The following is a 19,330-nucleotide window of genomic DNA, read 5'->3' on the forward strand; positions in this document are numbered from 1 at the left end:
AATTATTTGAATAAACGATTCAATTTTTTTTCTATCATTAGTATTTTTTTATATTATTAGTATTTTATATTGTCGTTACTTTATTTTTCATCTTATATATATATAAATTTATATATATATATATATATATATATATATATATATATATATATATATATATATACCTGCCCTGAACTCGAAGACTTCAATCAAATCTGTTGTCAAAGTTACCAAAAAATGGTACCGCTTCCGGAAGGTATCTAACTTCCGACGCAATGCACTACTAGTATAAAATCCAGATACGTCCTTAAATAGAGTGCTGTTCCATATCTGGACGGGAGCTGCTCGAACCTCCTATCTTGCCTTGATATAGTTCAAAAGAGGTTTCGAAACCTAGTAGATGATCCCTATTTTTCTTCCCTGCAACCTCTTTAACACAGAAGAAACATTGCAAGCCCGTGTTTGCTCTATTCAATATGTTTGCTCTATCATAGCAAGTGCTCGTCTGAGCTTCAATCTATGCCCCCTCCCCACGGCCAAACGTTCAAAATACTACTCGTCTAGCTACGACGACCATCAACAGTTTCACCCACTCTCAATCTGTGCTTAAATCTAAACGCAAATTCAAGGAACAAACTTCTTTCCTAGAACTGCCCGCATGAAAAACTCTGCTCCATTGGCCTGCTTTCCACATGACTTCAATAGGGTCGTCTTCAAGTCTAATGTGAACAATTCTTAAATAATCCTTATACGTCATTTCAAATGCTATTAATAGGTTATTGTCTCAATGACTACAGTACACTCATTCACCCTTATCCTCAAATGGCCTTCTGGTCTTCATAAGTGGTAACCCCTATGTAACGCCGATGACAGTCGGCGTTACATAGGGGTTACCACTTACCATATATATGCTGTGATATAGCGAAACAGTTCTATATGATGATGAGTATATATATATATATATATATATATATATATATATATATATATATCGCGGAAGATTTGCCGAGCGTAAAATACGCTTAAATATGATATTTTAACTTGTCCAAGTTTCGTATATATTAATAAAGAAGCGTGATTTCAAAAAGAAAAAGAAAAGCATTTGGGTTCCATCAGCAAGAATCGAAACCGTAACATTCAAAGCCGGTGACGTTACCACTGTACCAGCGTGACACACATATGAACTGATAGAAAATTAAAAATTAAAAATAAACTATGTTGAATGTACAAAATGTATAACGATTCTCTTTTTTCAATTTTATACCATTTTTTTGACCCCTTAAAATCTATTTTTGCCGTCTAAAGACCCATAAAAGAACCGCCCGTAAAAAATCCAATCGTTTGAAGTCCCTAGAGCTGCCCTGCGACTTTAGTTTCGGGGGAGATAAAGTTTGAAATCTGGAGACAGACAGACAAACATATAGCCTATAGCATATTACAAAGAAAAATAAAAGGCCATGGAACTCTTTCATTCCATGAAGATGGACCTGTTGCGATCCGAAATATATCAGAAATATTTCAACTTCAAAAGAACAAAAAGAAAAAAAAATGATTTTTAATAAAGCGTTTTTGTATTTTTAACGTCTGGTTAAAAGGCTTTTATTCGTTTTATTTTTTTAGTTTTTTTTTTTTGTGCATTTATATTCATATCAAAAACTCCTTTTTCTATTTATTTCAAAAGAAAATACAACTTTGTTATGCACGTGTCGTGGACCGGCATTCATCTGCAAAAGATCTAGCTAATTTGCATACTCTTTCATATATTCATTTTAATTCCCTATTAGTTTTTTTTTTCGATTTTCTTATGGAGTGATAATTTTTAGTTAATGTGTAATTATATTCATGCATATATTCTACATGATTTATACTTGCGCAATATTTGCGTAATAAGGTCATAGTAAACACAAACCTCTTTCTATATATATATATTTATGTGTGTATATATATTTGTTTAAAAGGTTTTGCCTACTAAAATCTTCTGTCAGGTTTTAGTCTACAAACATGAAACTTCCTATATAGGGTATTCGACTCTATACGAAATATATTTGCATTTGGGAAGTCAGTACAAAAGTATAAAAAAATTTTAAATGGAATTTGCCAGATAAAGGTTAAACGACGGCATTACGAATATGCATAGGTAACGTAATAACTATTGTTTCATGTTTAAATTCTTAGCCTTGCAGCAAACATGTCTTCATAGTTCAGGGATTAACGTCAAAGAAAAAAGTAAATTGTAGGCTAAACGTTTTGGTTTCGATTCTCGGTGGCGGGGCACGAGTCATTTTTTTTTTTTTTTTACTTTTTAAATCATTACTACATATTGGGTTCAATATAATCTATATATATAAAAGCGAAAATGTATGTATGTATGTGTGTATGCTTGTGTGTCTGCTAAAAACTTTCGACAGACACAATAAAAATTCACAAACACGGTATCATATTGAAGCTCCATCCTTCGCTCAAAAAATATCGAAAAACTGACCAAAAACGTTCATATTTTCACCCCGGAAATCGACAATTTTCGACAGGGGGGGGAGTCAACAAAAACGGCCCTCTCGACCGGTTCTACGCATGCGTCAGATGACGTCATGACCTGATATACTTTAAATAGTTGAAAAACTGAACAAATTTCATGTACGTCGCGTTAGGTCGGTTGATTAGCGCGTTGGTTCATTATCTAAACGTTTTGGGTTCGAATCGTGGTGTGAGATGTCTTCTTTTTTCGATTTTTTAAATTTAAATATTGAACCAGTTTTATTTAAGCCATTTTTCAAGCAACAATCGTTTTTCTGTTTGTTTTTTTTACTTCGCTTATCCACCCCTGACCACACACCCAAAAACACCCGGGTACCCACCGATTTTTTTAAATTTTAATATCGAAACAGGTTATTTAAGCCATTTTTCACGTGTTCGTTTTCTGTTTTCATCGTTCGTTTGCCTTACGATAGCTTTTTTGTGTTTTTCCCCCGCTTAAGTTTTAACGTTGTTTTCTTTTTTTACTTCGCTTATGACAAACAAACCTGGTCATTGACGTCGTCGTCGTCGTCGTCGTCGTCGTCGTCGTCGTCGTCGTCGTCGTCGTAACGCTCGACGACTTCCGGGCGCGCACCTGTCAATTTGGTTTTTACTTAAATAAATTCAAACGTCTTTCACAAATTCATGCTGGCCGATTTTATTTCCAAACTTCGCCTCAGAGCTTCGGGTTCGATCCTACCCCTCCCCCATCCCCGCTTTCTTTTTTATTTTATATAATAATAAATACGAAATCTACATTAATCAAAATATCGCATTTAAGCGTATTTTACGGCGGGGCAATGCCGGGCGGCCTATATATATATATGTGTAAATTGTATGTCAGTATCATATATATGTGTGTGTATGCGTATATATATATATATATATATATATATATATATATATATATATATATATATATATATATATATATATATATATGTGTGTGTGTGTGTGATACTGACATAAAATTTACATTTTTATTTATAGTTATTTTTTTAATTGATTATGATAAAGGTTCAAATTTATTCTCCAACTACTGGACTGAGAACGAATCATTGAATAATGCTGTGTTTATCCTAGAACCGGTTTCCTCTGAAGCAGGAAGTTTCTAAGGGACATCTCATTAACAATCAATCTTTGATCGCATATATATATATATATATATATATATATATATATATCAAGTAAGATAATGACGTTAGATTTTCTTGCACAGAGGTGTCATGTCCTCCTACTTAGATTTCCTGGTATTCCTAAATGGCACCTATGTTGTATGACCAGGTAAAAGTTTCATTAACTTCGGTGATCTTATGCGAACCGGTGCTTCAACATGATTATGTCGTAATAGTGGACTGAAACATTCACTTTCACCCATAAATATCGATATTTTAAAAACATATCGATGTTCAGTGATATGCATACTGATACTGTCTACGAATGACAATGTTTAGAGATGAAAAAGTTTTTAACAATATGAATTACAATTCTTTAACATATTCAGGGTGGGACGATATATTTGTCTCCTAACGAAAACAACACTACATCTTTATTTTAAAACTTTTATTGAAAAACCAATTCAATTAATGTTTTCAATAGGTATTAGATAAAACTGTCATTATAAAAAAAAAAGTGTCGTGAGAATCTTTTAAGGAAGAGGTTATCCGTTCTGTCCTGTTGTGACGTTTCCATATACCGCGGATTAGCCAACAGACACAGGATAGAAGGAACTAAAAAAATCAATGTTGTTTTGTCGGTGATCCCTACAAGAGCAAGAACTATCCGTAAAGGGTAGATCTAAATCCGACGATTTCTGTCTATGTGATACTATCCCAAATGCCAGGAAGCAAAAAGAGAAGAAAAAACATAAAGAGAAAATAAGTTTATCAGCAGAGCAATAGATGGGAATTAGTTCACGAAGAAACACAAAATGAAAGAAAAATAGCATTGTTAACCAAAGTGTGGCGATGATTTGGGATTTTAAAACAAAGGGAAACAATCGGTCAATATATTTAGAGTTAATTTTACGGACAGTTTCGGTAGTGTCAGTGACTTTTGTGACAGTTGCGGACAATCTTATGTTTGCGTCGTTTGACGACGGTTGAGGAGAGTTGCCAGTTTGGCACAGTTGAAGTTAGGTCGTGTCTCGGACCAGATCGAGAGAGTTTTAGAAGATCGAGATGAGCTGACATTAACTGACGAATACAGCCTCTACATGACGTAGATGTGAAACTAAGTTTAGAGAGTCGATGGTGTCACACACACACACACACACACATTGTGCAATTGATACTTGCAGAATCTTTCGTATTTTTTGTTATGGTTTATTTTAGATTTTTATACTTGCGAGACAGTGTACCCATCCGCAATCGCCAATGTGTGAGAGACGACGACATAGACAGAACCAGAAAAGAAGACAGAGGAGAAGATCATTGAAACAACTTTGAGGTCGGCGATGTTGGCGAGTGGTGGCTGGGGGCATATGGTTTTATTTCAACTTATGCCAAGAGAATTAATAGGGTTACCTCTTGAAATCACGATTGGGTGGTAATCTCGTGCGATCTTGCTCAGGATTGCGGCACATGGGCGGCCATGGTTCAAGATGTAGGTCAGAAAAGAAACCGGTTCAACTCGACTAGGGTGAACGATGGTGCAATAACAACAATATTAACTCTGAAAAATGTCATTCGCACTATTTGGATTATTCAGACTACTGTTTATATGGTCATCAACTTCGTGCTGGCCAGGTTCAGTGTTGCTTAACTACGACGATCAGATGAGAACCGATGTGCCGTACAAAAGTGTTGATATGCCGGAAAACAGACAAATCAAAGCCAAAATCTTTTGTCTTTCTGATAAAAATACTCCTAGAAGAGTGGAAACTCCTTTCCCTTTGTGATAACACTTTTTCCGACTATCTTTAATGAAATGTAAATTCCATGCAAATTACATAAAAGATGTTGGGAAAAGTGTCCGCTTGTTTCATAAATGATCGATTAATCTTGTGTCATCAGTCAATGTCACTTGTCTAAGCAGGTTTTTCTCATTTTAAATTGGCGGGAGCGTCGCGTCTCACTTCTGAGCGCATCTGTACGGCCGCGCAATGCGACATATGTGAGCTGTCTAATTTGGTCGGAAGATCAACATTGCACAAATTCAAATTGAGTTCGAGCCAATCAGAACTACACATTGGATCAACAACGTCCAAGTTAACCACGGAAAACGGAAAAGGAAAGGAAGACGGTAATGCACGTCTGTGGTTTTAGTATTTTGTTAGCTTGAAATAAATAAGCAAAGAATGAAAAAAAATGGGGAAAGAACGGAATGCAGTGGAAAATTCGACTGACAAAAAGAGAAAAAAAATCGAAGATATGAAGAAAAAAAAGAGTGTGATAGATAAAGTAAAAAGTACCTATTTACTATGCCTCCCCACGGGACAGAGTTAGACACCAGGGTCGTTTTTTAACGTGGAGAAAAGGTACAAAAATAAAAATTGTCTCAGTCGTGAAGGATTTCTCCTCCACCGAAAGAGAACAAGAAAATGAAGTGCAGCATCTGAAGAACAGATGGTATTTATTTGCTCCCCCACTGAGCAAATTAGGCACAAGGCCAATTTTTAATGTGAGGAGTGAAGGGAGGGGGAAGGGAAAAAGGGGACCAGCTCCCGAGAGGTGGGAAATGGGAGCTGGTTAAAGGTCAGGCATGTGGGGTTGCCCCCACATCTGGTCTTTGCTAGTCATAGCTGCAGTATCTGCCGGAACAGATGGTATTTATTTGCTCCCCCACTGAGCAAATTAGGCACAAGGCCGATTTTTAATGTGAGGAGTGAAGGGGAAATGGGGACCAGCTCCCCGGGGAGTAGGGGAGCTGGATAGTGACAATTGGTGTGAAGGGTTGCCCCTACATTGACCAAGGTCTTATATGTGGGGTTTCCCCCACATATGGTCTTTGCTTGCAGTATCTGCCGGAACAGATGCTACACTTTGATCTTGGCCAAAAGGCCAAGTGAGCATCTGAAGAACAGATACTACACTTTGATCTTGACCAAAAGGCCAAGAAAAAAAGTAAAAAGTAATATGATAGACAAATAGATTAAATGATCTAATATATATATATATATATATATATATATATATATATATATATATATATATATATATATATATATATATATATTATAGGGGAATTAGACCTGAAGTCTAAAAGGGCAAAGTTTATTAATACTTTAAAGGCACAGTGCTCATAGTATTGTAGATATATAATAAGCTCAATAGGTAAATTTATCTTAGAGCTATATTAATATTGACGATAAAGAATAATAATTGTAAATTATAAATCAGTTTCAAAATGTTGATTTTGTTTGATCTTTTTTTGTTTTCTCCTTTTGAAACTGATTCATAATTTACAATTATTAATCTTTATCCACAATATATATATATATATATATATATATATATATATATATATATATATATATATATATATATATCAGAAAGTTTAGATGAGATAACTCATCGGTATGGTCGGTTTAAAACCTGGTAATAAGTAAACGTTTTGGGTCCCCATTAAGCTCTTTTCAGCCAGTCTATATGAGATAGACCGATTGTAGAGAGCTTGATATGGGAACCTAAAACGATTCTCTATTGTTAGGTTTAAAATTGTCGATACCAATGATTTATCGCATCTAAACTTTCTAAAAATGAAAATATAAATATTACGCTTTTATTTCGATTTTTTTCTTTACTCTGCTGGAAATCTTTTTTCTTAAATATAACTATATATATATATATATATATATATATATATATATAGAGAGAGAGAGAGAGAGAGAGACAGAGAGCGAGAGAGAGAGAAAAAGAGAGAGACTAGTAGTAGTAGTAATAGTAGTAGTAGTAGTAAGTTATAAAAATATATATGGCAATCAATTTTTATAACTTACTATCTAACTCTACCTATGTACTGAGTACTGTTTAAGTAAATACTTAGTTTATGCATAAAATAATACTTTCGTATATAAATTTATGTGATTAAATTAAGTAACCATATATATATATATATATATATATATATATATAGAGAGAGAGAGAGAGAGGGGGGGCAGACTGAGAGAGAGAAAGAGAGAGAGAGAATGTGCGTACAGAATGAAAAAGAGCGGTAGCTCTAGATATATCTAAGGCTTTTGACTGGGTATGGCATGAGGGTCTCCTCAGTAAAATCAGATCATACGGTATCACTGGTAGAATACTTAACATAATTAAATCCTTCTTAGATAAGAGAAAAATCCAGGTTGTCCTCGACGGTCGTACATCTAAACAATATGATATAAATGCGGGGGTGCCCCAGGGTTCTATCCTTGGACCTCTATTGTTCCTGATATTCATAAATGACCTCCCCGACAACATTGCCTCTGAGATGGGTATATATGCTGATGACACTACACTCTATGGCAGGCACGACAGGAAGACGAATGAACACATTTCTAAAGAAATGGCAGAAACACTAGAGGAAGACCTCCAATCTGTAGTGGAATGGGGACAAAAGTGGTTGGTCGCGTTCAATGCTGCCAAGACTAAACTAGTTTCATTCAATAATTACAAGAAACCCTCTCTACCACCCATAGCAATGGCCAACGACTCTTTATCTGAGAGTCCATCTTTCAAACTCCTTGGCCTAACGTTCACATGAGTTGGAACAATTACATTGAAGGCATTGCCAGGGCCGCTGCAAGAAAGGTGGGCTCTCTCTACCGTGCTAGAAAACTACTAACACCCGAAAGTATCCTGTACCTCTATAAGGCCACCATTCGCCCATGTATGGAGTATTGCTGCCACATCTGGGCTGGTGCATCTGCTACTAGTCTCTCGCTCCTTGACAAAGTCTAAAAGAGAGTCGCAAACCTGATAGGCCCTGAACTGGCATCTAAGCTTCAGCCTCTGTCCCATCGACGAAATGTTGCATCCCTCTGCCTTTTCTACAAGTATTTTAGTGGTGAATGCTCTGACGAACTGCAATCACTTGTGCCCCCACGACGTGAGCACCCTCGACAAACCCGACAGGCTGCTAAATCCCACGCCCACACTGTAGAGATCCCTAGATGTAAAAGATCTTTTTACTCCAATAGTTTCTTCCCCAGAACCGCTAGACTCTGGAATTCCATTCCAGGTCCCTGCTTCCCCAACAGTACTGACGTGCAGAAGTTCAAGTGTAACGTGAACCGACACCTTGCTGCCCAAATCCCTACATAGTACCCCAGTAGTGTTGCCCCTGATAGTAGCCCCCTACACCAAAGTGGCAATTTGCCTTGTTTGGGGTGAAAATGTAATAAAAAAAAAAAAAAAATAGAATTAGAAGTAACAATCTTATGTTTTCTGAATTTTTAGATGAAGATTGATAATCTATATATTAGTAAACTTCTCCGTACGCCCGGTGTCACAAAAACATCATCATTGCAAACATTAATTAATGAGAAACGGATTACCTCCCTTCATGGTCACTCTTTATTAGTTAAAAATCATTAAAATTATTTCCTCTCCAAAATATTTTCATTACCATTATTACCTACTCATATATGTTAAAATTAATACAAATTCCAACGCATTTCAGGTGGAAACATTATTATCTACTTAAGTCTTATGTCGCAATAAATAAAAATCATATAGTGCTTTTGCTGTTTAGAGATCTTTTAAATTTACACATTTCAGGTGAAAACATTATTACTTACTTAAGTGTCGTGTAGAAATAAGTAAAATTATATAATTCTTTTCATTGCTTGGAGATCTCCTAAATCTACGCATTTCAGGTGAAAACATTATTACCTACTTACATGTCATGTTGAAATTAGTACATATTCTAACGCATTTCAGAATAAGACATTATAATATACTTAAGTGTCATTTATGAATAAGTAAAATCATATAGTCCTCGCAAGTCCATCCCATGTAATCCAATTGCTATAATTACTAGATATCACCAACCTAGACACTCTCACCTATTCTTTTAATGTGGCCATATCAACGTAAACTCCTTTTCTACACACATTTCTCAACACTGTCCAAATTTCATCTTCCTCCAAGTTCAGATTATAATTGCTTTACACACCAATCGTATCATTCGCCTCGTACGTCTCTCCATGCAATGCATGAATTTAACCTTCAATGGTCAACTTTCCCTTTCATAGAGTAAAAATGTGAAAAATAGAAAAAGAAAGGCAGATTTAAAGTTCGTTGACTTACACGTGAGCAATGTTCTACTTGAATCAACCAACACATTAATTGATGTAATATACTTGATACTTATCTCATAGATAATAAATGTTTCCTTTTTAATTTCTTTTTTCTCACTTTTTCTAGCTGGGTATGGGGCGGTATGCCAAATGACAGACATTCACCCGCTATCTCATACATTGTAACGTCGAAATTATTTTCAAATTCTAACCGGTTCTTTCAGTGCAATTGTTTGCATCTATATTGCTCTTGGTTTACTGGGTATGTTTGTTAGGAAATTAAAAAATTATAAATATATGTGAACGTTTATGACAATGCTTCCTTTTAATAGAGACACATTATAGTCAATAACACTAAAAACAATACACCACAGTACAATGGATTTATTTTGGGTCTTCATTCTCTCTAAAGAATTATTTTTGCCTTTCGGATTACCTTGAGAGAATCTTCATACAAGGTGAAATATTATGCGCGGTTTGTTTTAATTTTTTTTATATATTCAACATTTTTTCACTTGTTTTTCTTGGTAATTTATGATTATAATAAATTGTGGTTTCACTTAATGACATAATCAGCATATTCTAGCATTGCTACAAATATAATTTGCTGATTTCTTTCTGTCCTCTGATAAGAAGAATAACAAGAATAGCGTTCTCTGAAACTGCGGAATAAGGACTGTGTAAATTGTTTTTTGGAGTATTCAGTCGGTCAATATATTTTGATTGTAAATTTCAACACAGTTTTGATTTTCTTTCTCTTATAATAAGTTCTACTCTCTATTGCGTATTGAGCTTTTTTAATTCGGTTGGGATTAAATAATCTATATATAAATACTGGTATCTATATTAGATTTAAGTTTACCATTGCGTAAATCAGGTAAGAACAACATCCTTTTGATTTCATTACTTATATATATATATATATATATATATATATATATATATATATATACATATATATATATATATATATATATACATATATATATATACTAGCATGGATGCCCGGCGTTACCCGGGTGTTTGGAGGTGTGTGTTGAGCAAAAAAAAAAGTGGTAGTAGGATGGCAGGCTCGGACCCGTACCGCGAAGGAAGAAAAGAACGGGAAAAAACGTGACGTTTTTGCTGTTACGACCACCGTCAAACCTGAAGTGACATAGGTTTAAATTAAGGCTAGACACTCGAAAAGAGAGGATGACTTTCAAAAATATCGGCGAAAAAAACAACCGCTCCTTGTAGAAAAGTAAGTGCCCAGTTGAGGGTTAAGAAATTAATTTTTTTAGTCATTTAAATTTTCGACCGAAACCGATTAAAAAGCTTGCTCTATCTCTGAAATATCCTTTATGTAAAATTTCAAATGTTTAAACCAGAAATTGTCTGAGTAATTTGATAGAGGCGGCAGAGGTCAAATTTTTTTTAAAACTTTGACCCCTATTATGATCCCTTAATATTTATTGTTTTGGCTCAAATTAAGTTGAGTTAGATCCATGTCCAAGGAACCTATATAAAATTTCAAGTGCTTGGACCTAAAATTGGCGGAGAAGTTTGGTAGAGTTCTCAAAGGTCAAATCGTTGAACTTTGACCCCTTAACAGCCAAATTTCTAGCCGAAAACAGATTACAACATTTTTTCAAAATCTCAGTACCCTGTACATCAAATTTCAAGTCTGTAGACTGAAAGTTGACGGAGTTATTGCATAGGGAAATGTCCACAGACAGACAGAAAGAAACTTCACATACATATATATATATATATATATATATATATATATATATATATATATATATATATATATATATATATATATATATATATAATTCCACAGCTAAACAACGTCGCAATCCACAAGAGCCATGACAGTCAACGCACCGGAAGTCCAAGACTCGAGTTTTGACTAATTAGTTAGACACATCCGAACTCAAGATTCGAAACCCGAGCCTCTTGCATGCGAGTTAAGCCCACCTGAGCAAACGTCCCGCACACAAGAATTTCTATTAACCAACACAGATCAAGCAAACCGTGCCGATCGATATATATATATATATATATATATATATATATATATATATATATATATATTTATATACATACTTTATTTACTCACATAAATTAATATACGAAAGTATAAATTTATGTGTAACCTTTAATTATTTACTTCAACAGTGCTCAATACATAGATAGAGCTAGTAAGTAAGTCCTAAAATATATATGGCGATTAAGCATAATCGCCATATATATTTTATAACTTTATATATATATATATATATATGTATATATATATGTATATATATATATATATATATATATATATATATATATATTCTTCCGAGTGTCTGTTGTTTGATTGTTATGCCTTTCCATTTCTTGTAATAAATAATTTTACCAAAAATTCGTCGACAGTTTTGGTTTCAGTTTCGATTATAGCTGAAAGAACTCAAGTTATATATGCATACATTCTTTTTTCCTTCATAAGTTTTGGTTTCGGTTTCGATTCAAGCTGATGCACCTAAGCCATATGGATATATATTTTACTTTTGAAATCACAAGTTTATAATATATAAGGATGGCTCGAAAATTGACTCTTATAGTAATATATTCGAATTCTGCATAAATTAGAATATTATATTTAAACATATTTTACGGCCAGGCTATGCCGGGCGTCTCTGTTAGCTTAGATATATACTTTTGCAGTTTTAACAAAAGAACTGCAATAATATCAGGGTGTCTCCATTTACGCTGAGCCAACATCAATATATTACATATGAAAGAGTCACTGTGGAATTTCCACAGGTCCCGCTAGTTATTATTATTATTATTATTATTATTATTATTATTATTATTATTATTATTATTATTATTATTATTAAGCTGAGTTGATCCAAGTTGATTTCCTTTTTTTCATATATGTTTTTAATCACAAAATATGTTAAAATATCCTTAGTTTTGAGATTGAATTATGTTTTAAAAAAATCCAATTTAAATTTTACAATATTATTTGCAAAAATTCATTTCGATTGTTCTAATTCGCATTCAATTCAAACTCATCAATAACTATGTTTCTGTCTATCACTCTCACTTTCTTTTACTGTGCGTTGTTTGACCCCTCCCCCTGCTATAATTTTATACTATTTCCATCAGGCTTGATTCGCTCGCTTTGTGTTTATTAATAGTCAATTATATTTATAATAAATTACCAAGAATGTATTCTAAACAACGGTGTGAATAACGTAGACTCATTATTTTTTTTTTCATTTGATGTTTTTTTTTTTTTTTTTTTACAATTTACAGGGTTGCCACCAAAACAGTGCAATACGCTCGAAAGAAAGAAGGATGTCGTTCAAATTTTATACTAAGGGTACATTTATTGCTTTCTAGCTGGCGCCCGGCGTTACTGTTCGTACAATACGCTTAAACATGATATTTTAATTTATGCAAATTGTGTATGTATTATTATAAAATCAATTCTTTATTGATCATTATATATTAAGAGGAATAATTTTCCCGCTAGACTAATTCGCAAAAACAATAAAAACTGAAAAAAAATAATAATGATAATGTTCATCGAATTCCGTCTGCGCTTGTTTTCAATATCACGTCAGCTGATATTTGGGCTTGATGATATTAAACATAGTCTCGTTTATGTTATAGATAATAATAAGAAAATTCTGTACAGAGTAATATCTTACGTTACACCGACCGATGTAATGTAAAATAATCCCCTGTAAAAATCCTTCTTTTTTATCTATAAGAGAAAGCCTATTTTTAAGCTCAGACTTTTTCTATTGTCGATGAATTTCTTTACAAAACATCTACGGACAGTGTCAGACATATAAATTACCTTTATTTGAAATTTGCAAACGATAGGTTCAGCCGTTTCGGAACCTATGAGGAAAGAAACACACAACATACACACAAAGTGACTTATATATAATAGTAGAGATAGAAATAGAGATACCTGTCCTGGGACGGTTATTAGAGAGACGGAGAGAGAGAAAGGAGGCAGACAGAGAGAGAGAGAGAGAGAGAGAGAGAGAGAGAAAGTGACAGAGATAAGGAGGAAGGGAAACGGACAGAAAGAGAGGAAGAGAAAGAAGTCCAAATAAATATACATATGTATGAGATGATATGGGACAAATCGATATTAGTTTCTGTTCTACAACTGAGTTTTTTTTTATCCAAAACTCTTATAAAATATTGATTTTTTTATGTGTGTGTGTGTGTGTGCGTGCGTGTGTGTGTGTGTGTGTGTGTATGTGTGTGTGTGTGTGTGTGTGTGTGTGTGTGTGTGTGTGTGTGTGTGTGAAAGAGAAAGGAAGAGATAGAAAGAAGGAAACACTGTTAGTGATTGTAAGAAATTAGAGGAAAAGAAATTAATAAGACGAGAGAGAGGAAGAGGGGTGGAGGACGAAATGCATGACGGGAAGGGAAATATAAAAAAAAAAAGGCCAACTAAAAAGGAAGCAATAAGAAATATATTAACAAATTTCATGCGTGAAGGTAAAAGAAAGAAAAGAAAATATTTATATAAAGAAAAGTGGCAAGAATGATACTAATGGTCTGAAAAGAAACGTACGTGGATAAAAGTAATCGTTGGTCGAGGAAAGAAGAAGAAGAAGAAGAAGAAGAAGAAGAAGAAGAAGAAGAAGAAGAAGAAGAAGAAGAAGAAGATGGGAAAATGAAATATTCGTAGAACGTCAGAAAAAAGAAAATGTATAAAGACATTGTGAAAAGGTCTTTTCAGACATCCAATGATTCTCAACCGGGGTCTATGTGACCCTCCCATGGTACATGTAACGTTAATATCGGTTTAGTCTTCCTTCAAGATAAACTGTTGATATATGTTATTTGGTTTTCTTTACATTACTGAAAAATAAAATACGCTATAAGGGTTCACCAAAATACATTAAAAAGAAAAGAAAGTCATGATTTAAAAAAAAACGTTGCGAACCATTGGACTAGACTAAAGAGAACCCAGGACGAACTAAGTAAAAAGAAAAGGCAGGAACGCCGAGAACTTCAAAATTTTAAAAGCCTACGAGAACATATTTATAGAAAAACTTTCATAATTACAAGTAATCTTCATCTAATCTATAAAATAATCTCGGCTGGACTTTAAAAGTTCAACCTAAATAGCATTTAATCTGCAAAAAATTAAGCTTTAACTACCCAACTTACATTTGTTATTGTTGTACTATGTTATTGGCAATTTAACTACTCTGTTTCGCCATAAATTATTTTTTGAAAAATTTTGTGTGACATCTTTGTTAATATGAAGACACCTCAGTTAAGAGCAATAACTATTATTCTTTTAATAAGAGTTCAAAACGTGCACTTATTGATCCTAAAATATTTACAAAAAGAAACATTTGAATATAATGGATCCCAGGTAACGCCAGGTGGGTAAAATTAATAACTTATTTCCTAGAGGTCGAATCATACAAATTCAGCGGTGATAATAAATATCTTGGCATAGAATTTACACTTGTATAAAAGGAATTTCGTCTGTGTGTGTGCGAGAAAGAGAGAGAGAGAGATTTCCCTATAGATTCGGAAAAAGCTGGGCCGATTTTGTTGGAAATTTTACACGAAGGTACTTGATGTGTCTGGAAGTGTTCTAACGTAGGTTTTGTGTCGGAATGTGTGTGATAAGTATCAAAAATCGGCAATCGAAAAAATCCGATTAAAACAGGAAGTTCTATTTTGACCGAAGTTAACACTTTATACAACCTAACATCAGAAGTGCATGTGAGAAGTTTTATCCTTACACAAGCAGAAAAGTTCAACCTAAAAATATTTTATAAAGCACAGGCGGGTTCGAAATAAATGTTTTTGTTTTGTTTTGTTTTACAAGGTAGTCACCACTTATCAAGGCCCGAAAGCCACTCGGGGATAAGGGTTATTGTGTGTACAGTACGTTAGTGTTGGAGATTTGATAAAGTGTCTTACTTAATGGGGCGGTCCATCAGGAACTTGTTTAACTTGAAGACATCCATGTTGTAGTTAGGAGGGAAACAGGCGTGCACTTCTAAGAAAGAAGCTCTGTTCATGGAATCCACGTCTTGATTTTGGCACAGATAAGAGTGGGGAAATTTTTTACAGTGGTTTCAGCTAGTTAGGTGTTTATCGTGAAAGATTGGCGAGGGGGGACCAGAAAATTGAACAATAATACTTGGCTGTTGTACGTTTAACTTTAATCCAAATGATTATGTGAAATTAGTTTCATAAAATCAACACTTTGCTCTTTGATAGGAAAGGGGCACGTTCGAAATGAATGTTTCTGTTTAGAGCACAATTTTACAATGATACTTGACTTTTACATTTTAAAGCTATTATTTACAGGTAATTTTATAAAAAATCAACAGTAGATTCCCTAAAGTGCAATGTAGACTACAATGTATTGTGGTGGGGAGATACGTGAAGCTTTCTCCCGGTACAGTACAGGAGATGGGCCCCAATTAGAGTAGGAAATCAATCGATTTGATTAAAAAATGGACAATTTAACCGATTTCCATAACAATAAAAATAAGGAAGGCTGGAACATTTGTTGATTTGATCCTTATCCTCAAACTCCTAACAACGTCGAGTCTTCCAGCCAGTATAAAATATAGGTATAAATAAGTGAATATTTTCTTGTTTGTAATTTTAAATTTATATCAATAGCAGATTTGGTGTAATTTTTTTTTTTTTTTTTACAAAGGATTCGCCACTCAGCAAGGCCTGGGGGCCACTTGAGGATAAGAGTTAATGGGTATATATTAGTCGATGGGATTATAGCGTAGTAAACATAAGTAGTGAGAATTTTGTAAATTGGATTACTTAGGGGGGGGCAGTTCCTCAAGAACTTGTTTACGTTGGACTTGAAGATAATCAAATTGAAGTCAGCTGGAAAGCAGGCAAACGGACGAGAGCTCCACAGGCGTGCACTTCTAAGAAAGAAGCTTTGTTCATGGAATCTACGTTTAGGTTTAGGCACAGATAAAGAGTGTGGGAAATTATTGATAGTGGTTTTGGCTAGACGAGTATTTTTCGTGAAAGTTTGGTGAGGGGGGACCATAGATTGAAGCTCAGACGAGCACTTGCCATGAAAATAACGATAAAGCAGAGACAGGCTCGCAACGTCTCTTCTGTGGGAAAGAGGTTGCAGGGAAGAGAAAAAGGCATCCCCCATGAAGCTACGAAGTCTGTCAAGACAGGATGAGCTGCTTCTAGTAGTTGTTGTCCAGATGTGGCAACAGTACTTCATTTTTGCTTTGGTGAATCTGGTTCAATGGTAAAAATAGAAAATACCAGTATTCATTTATTATTGTCGGTGGCAGAACTTTAAATGCGTTGTAACAACGGATGACATTGAGACTAATCAGTTTGGGTAACTGTTGGATGGAATACTATGAATAGAAGGGAAAATCCGATATAACATATTTTTCATTGGTGCTTATATAGAATACGGACCGTGCTGAAATAATAACGTTATTTTTAAGAACTCCATCTTTAACATGGTGAGGACGTTTTGTAACTATTCTATACTTTTACCTAACAATTTAATCAACAAAAATTTAACTTGAACATCTTATCTAAAAATAGCACGGCTCGTATTCTGGATGAGTGCTTATTTATTTATTTATTTATTTATTTATTTATTATTTTTTCGTTTATTCCACCGTTCCCTCAACATGTGTGATGTGAAGTTGTGAAATCATTTCCTTTACTATAGACGATAAAAAGATCCATTGTTTCTAGAAGATGAAAGAAAGCAATATAAGCACATTTATTCTCATTCAATTAAGCATAATCATTAAAGGCGGTCATTCTTACGTCATGTGACTCCTAGCCTAGAATAAAAGCGTAGTATCTGCCATACCAAGGAAGCATTTTTTATTTTTATTATTTTTGTCCTATCCAGAGTTTTTTTTTCTTTTTCTTTGAGAGAGAGAGGGGGGGCTGGGTGCCCCTACATATAAAATGACCTTGTGCTTAACTTTGCCCTTGTGAGGTAAAACCCATGATCATTTTTGCATGTTCGTAGATCACGAAATAGCTGTAATAGCTAACACGAGAGGCGCACAGTTTAACACATTATGTCTAGTGTAAAATGCGGGTAGTAAGACTGAGGTATATGACTTTTTCCTTTTTTTTTTCGTTTTATTTTATTTTATTTTATTTATTTATTTTTGATTGATGATGCTATAGCTTTGTCTCTGCGATACGAATTCGATTTGGCTGAGGTCACTGTCTAGTATCTGTTCAAATACCACACTTGATCTGTTCTATCCCCACTCAGTTAAGAAGAAATCTTTATAGACCTAGGTAATTTTATTTCTGTCTCAATCGACGTACTCCCGTATATACCCATGACATATATACACAGTCATACGTACTCTCACAAATATGCATACGGAAGGCCTTATTCATACTCATATTCTCATTCACACACACACACATAAATACGCATAAAAGCTAACACATTAATAATCACATACATAAATATGCATAAAAGCTAACACATTAATAATCACATACATAAATACGCATAAAAGCTAACACATTAATAATCACATACATAAATATGCATAAAAGCTAACACATTAATAATCACATACATAAATACGCATAAAAGCTAACACATTAATAATCACATACATAAATATGCATAAAAGCTAACACATTAATAATCACATACATAAATACGCATAATACACATTAATAACCACACACATAAATACGCATAAAAGCTAACACATTAATAACCACACACATAAATACGCATAAAAGCTAACCCATTAATAACCACACGCATAAATACGCATAAAAGCTAACACATTAATAATCACTCTTGCATATTCTTATTCCATTTTTTTTTTCTTACAATTATTTTTTTTCTGTGATTTTTTGTTGAGGATGAAACATCCTACAAGATGCCAGACAAGTAATCGCTATTTCAAAAAATTCAACTGATGGATCTTTTTTTCTCTGATCCTTAAGTGTAATTGTTTGAAACCATCTTACACTTGGTTCACCGGATATATTCGCCAGGTAGTTATTGAAATTCTTTTTTTCTATGAATCGAGTCGCTCGTATGATTACTTGAATGATGAACATCATAAACTTCGCGTTTCTTTTTATGTCGTACATGCGACCTCAGTATATAGTTATCTTTTCCTTCTCAGCTCTGTTTAAGTCAGCACCATTGACTCATCATTGACATTGACTTGCACCAAGTTGTTACTCGCATTTTCTTCCCCAATATCATTCTCAGGTTTAAAAGCTTCGTATTTTAAGTAAGTCATACTCACATTCATACGAAAACTTCACGCCAAAATATAAACTTTACCATTAAAATAAAAGCGGGCAATGCGACACAAGTTGTTAGTTTTATTAAACAAAAGACTCGAGAAATTCTAATAAAAGAAAGACGCGACTACTTTTCCTTTACGCAAAGGACATTTGTTTCAACATTTTTTATTTAATGTAACAAAGTTTATGATATTAAAAACAAAAATGTTATGGTATTACATCCGTGTTTGATTTAATAGTCAATAAGAGGTAAAGTAAGAGGAATAAGGGAGAAAACTCTTTAGGCCATGGTATTTCGAAACTAAATGCTTCCCATCAGAAGAG

The 19,330-nt window shown here is 34.0% G+C and overlaps 1 pseudogene; it reads right to left on the reverse strand.

Annotated features, from left to right (window-relative positions):
• Window positions 1-6,461: 6,461 nt before the first annotated feature.
• LOC145296452 (U2 spliceosomal RNA) lies at window positions 6,462-6,557 on the reverse strand (annotated as a pseudogene).
• Window positions 6,558-19,330: the final 12,773 nt, after the last annotated feature.

Source organism: Euprymna scolopes, chromosome 16, assembly GCF_053919585.1.
Source record: "Euprymna scolopes isolate OS-2025 chromosome 16, ASM5391958v1, whole genome shotgun sequence".
Lineage (NCBI taxonomy): Eukaryota > Metazoa > Mollusca > Cephalopoda > Sepiida > Sepiolidae > Euprymna > Euprymna scolopes.